This window comes from Cupressus sempervirens, chromosome 7 (assembly GCF_028749045.1).
Source record: "Cupressus sempervirens isolate cs-2001-9-10 chromosome 7, ASM2874904v1, whole genome shotgun sequence".
NCBI lineage: Eukaryota > Viridiplantae > Streptophyta > Pinopsida > Cupressales > Cupressaceae > Cupressus > Cupressus sempervirens.
The window spans coordinates 520,127,541-520,131,879 of NC_143124.1; positions in this window are offsets into that span (position 1 = coordinate 520,127,541).

Below are 4,339 nucleotides of genomic sequence, written 5' to 3' on the forward strand. Positions count from 1 at the left end.
TAAACGTTTTTTTTTTTTTTTTTGCATATCATTAACATCAATTAAACCCCCCCCCAACTCATGCTGCGGTATGCAGTACCTGCGATCACAGGCACTGCACCGACAGCGGGTACGTAGTACCCCTGTCGCCGCAGACCTGCGAGGACAGGTCTCTACCTTCCGCCAGCGCGAGGTACGAATCGTGCCCATAGCATATAATGTATAAACTTTTGTTTCATGCGATATGAATCGCGATACAAATTAATAAATTTTTCCACTGTGATTTTATTAATCACTCAATTCGGTGCATTATATATAAATATACATATGTATGCAGATCTGAATATATAACCATGTATGTTTTTTTTTTTTTTTTTCCACAGAGATTATATCTACAATTAAGAATAAGATATTTGCATTATATAATGCATATAAAATTCTCCAATTAAATTAATCTACCCATATTGAGAATGCATATAAATATGAAACTTCTCAGAAGACATATGGAAGACACGAAGAAGACAGGGAATGCATGATGCAAAAATAGCATAAGTAAAATCACAAGAATCTACCCGGATTCTGATGCTAAATCACTCTTCCTCAAAAAATCCGTAGAGCAAGCTCCTCCCTTCTTCAGAATTCTCGAGTCCTCCAATGCTCCAATTGCACTCCAAACGCTATGTCTAAGCTTCTATGAATGCCTGAATATAAAGAGCTTTCAAGAAACATCTAGAATGCTTCTAGAAACAGCTGGAAGGTGTCACCAACTAAGCACGGGTCTTTTCCAACCTTCAAGATGAGCCTTAGGGTTGTAGACACCATGTGCTTAATTGATGCACTAACCCTCGTGTTGTTGACACTTGAGAAATAGAGAAGTGTGTTAACTCCCATGCAAGCTTATAACTCCAATTCACTTTTTATATAATTTTTATTTAAATATTTATAACTTTCATTTTAACTTTTATACCTTTTATTATTATTATTTATTTATTACTTTATTATTATTTTATTATTATTATTAATTTTAATTTCTAATTTTCTTTTATTTAATTCATTTTCCTCAATAATTCACATTTAATTAATTACAATCAAAAATATCAAATAACATGATATTTTATATTAATTTTCTCAAATAATTAATTTATTAATTAAATCTATTTATTAAGACTTAATTAATAGAAAATTCACCATAGACCTCCAAGATAAAATATGAAAACCCATCATAGAGCAAATCACTCAAAATCAGTCTAAAGGGTTAAAAATCACGAATCATGTCATCCGACACATTCAACGGGTAAAATATCTAGATACTTGTCCTACCTCACTAGGACAATTGGTTTAAAAGTTTTGGATTTGGACTTGAGAATTTATCTCCCTTCTCTTATCATTGAGATAGTATAATAGGGTACACTCATCCTGGCAATTCAAGGAAGTCGATGCCCGGTACCTGCAACCTGCAGAAAAACCATGCATGTACATACAATATATATAATGCTAAGCTGAACAGACAATGGCAGGAAGTGGTGCATCGTGTAGATCCCGACTAAGCAGGTGACTATGACTCCCTTCCTTAACCACATCAGAAATACCATACAATAAGAAAACACACACACCATACACATGAAAGTATGGGGTAAGTATCCATAATAAAACACATAAGATAATAAACCATCCATCTAATCATCAATAATAACTGAAAATAGTATAATGATCATCATGTATGCATGAAATGTAAAATCTAAATGATCTCATCATATAACCACTGAATCCATAACATAATGTCTGATAGTGTCAAAACAATACCACTAATCCATCAACATAAAACTAATCTATCATAGTCTGAAGATAATAACAATGTCCAGAAAAGATGTGAACGAGGGTAGGCACTACAGCATCATTTAGTATTCTTAAAATAGAGCTACCAGCACTGAGCTTCATCTTCTTGACAAGATGAGGATACACAATGTGTGGTCATGCTTCTAGATCTTGAATCGATTTTTTTCTAGTTAGAGCTCACTAGTCTTCTTTGGTAGAAAAGAGGTATATTATCTATGAAGTCATTTAAGACCAAGGGTCATCCTTTACTACTTGGAGTTAGTCATGCATGTTACCAGTTTATTTTTACTTTCTACTCTTTATATTCTCAATAATGTATACCATCCATGGTTAAAGAGTTTGTGTGAATGGAACTCCTAAGACTCTCCACAAGAGGAAAATTGAATACCTGATATCATCTATCATATAGTCACAATACATATTAATCTTATCAAGATGACCTCTCTACACAAGGTAATATAATACTTTGTATTCACCATCTTAAAAGCATGATTTTCATTCTCTTAAAACCACTTGGAAGAACCTTCAACTTGTTAGGTGGAGTCATGATAAAAACTAAATACTATACTTCTATAGCATGAGCAATAATAATAACTAAACCATTCAATATCATCACAATGTACATACCTAAGTAGTTATTTGGTTGAGAACATTGACATACGAATATGTCCCAATCCAAGGTGTGGTAGACTTGAGAATAGTTGGTTAGTTGGTTAAGTCTTCTTCTTGTGATCGTAATGATTGGTTCATGCATGTTTCTATGCTTGATTTAACAAAAACTAATATGTTAGTGTATTTTTATCCTTGTTTCCAAGGATTCCTAGGTGGGGCATTAAAAAGGTGATAAGTCTAGGGTAACTCAATGCTTGAGAGTGTGAGATGTAGAGAGAGACCACTCTAGGGTAACTCAATTAGTTGACTATATGATGAAACTCCCTAGTATGTAGCCTAAGTCTCCTTTGTACATTTTGCATTTACCTCTGGTGGTTGTATTTATTTGTTGATTAGTGTTTTTTTAGTGGTCGGTACATGTTGGTGGTTATTTTTTATTTGGTATTGGTTTATGTATGTGGTGTTGGTATTTGTACTAGTTTGTACTTTGATATGTGTTAACATTTCTATATAATTATTATATGGCACATTAATATAGACAACTTTTTTAATCCCTTTCATAGGAATTGTATTAATTTTGTGGTTTGATATCCAAGTGGGATCTGATGTTATCTTCTTGGCATGGTGGGAGTTGACCATTTAGATTCCATGTGGTCAAGAGATAGTGATTCTATTGTTATTAAGATACCAATAGACTTGTACCAATGTTGGGTGTTTTTTTATTGTAGTTGTACCATTCTCATTTATGCCACTTGATCACTTTATTTATTGTTACTCGATATCCCTATGTATCATTTATTTTGTATCTTTGAGATCCCTATAGGATGTTGTATTGTATTGTATTATATTTGGATCATCATAACATACCCTTTGGCATGTGCAGTGAATGTTTTGTTTTGGATGTGCTTTATTGTATCAATTGTACTTATGTATTCATTATGATATAATGCATTTGGTATTTCCATATAGATGTGGAAATTTTACTTATATTTAAATATAATTAATAAAATTTACACCAATATGATTCTACATTAAGGAACCCTTGAGAAATCTAGATTCTATTTATTTGCATCTATGTGCATGTGGTGTGTTTTTATTATGTTTCTTCCACATTTTTATCTTGATGTGGTATAAAATATTAAGAAAAAAATTGTTCAATAAACTTAGTGCCATGTTTAGGTTAATTTTTTCATGAGTTCCCTAGCAGGTTATTACTCCTTATGACCAAAATTCTTGCATATGTATCAAAAACCATTGAAAGAAAAACATTTATAACAATTAGGTTGTCTTACTGAAGGTTTCCAAAATGATGTGTCTTTTTTTGGGCATCACTTTTCATTTCACCATTTTCATCATTATTGATTACCTTTTCTTCTGTCCCTTTGTACTTTGCTTTAAAAATTAACTGTTACACTTTGAGCATATATTTTGTTTGTAACTCTTATGTTGTAGTACTATATGATCCAAGATAGGACAGTTCTTAAATACCCATTTCTTTAGTTTCTCCAATGCATTTTCCAACCTTTCATTTTGTTCAAAAACTTTCCTAGTGATCTCTTTGAATTTGTCTCCATTTTGTTTCCATTTCACTATAGAAAATTTTAGTTCAGAACAAGCTAACTAATCTGCAATTAGGTTGTCCTTCACCTCAACCTTGACATAAATAGTTTTCTCATGATTCTTATAAATGTTTGTAATTTCCTTTGAATCTTCAAGTTCTGCATCTAGATCATCAACATTTTTTTTTTTTTCTTCAACCTTTTTAGTTCTTGTTATAGTTTTGTAGCTCTTTATGTAGATTCCTTCAAATCTTGATTCACTTTTTAATTTCTTTCTTTGAACTTTTTGATCTAGTATCAAAGTTATGTAATGCATTTTTCTGCTTCTCTCAAATAATCTTTGAGCTCTTCAT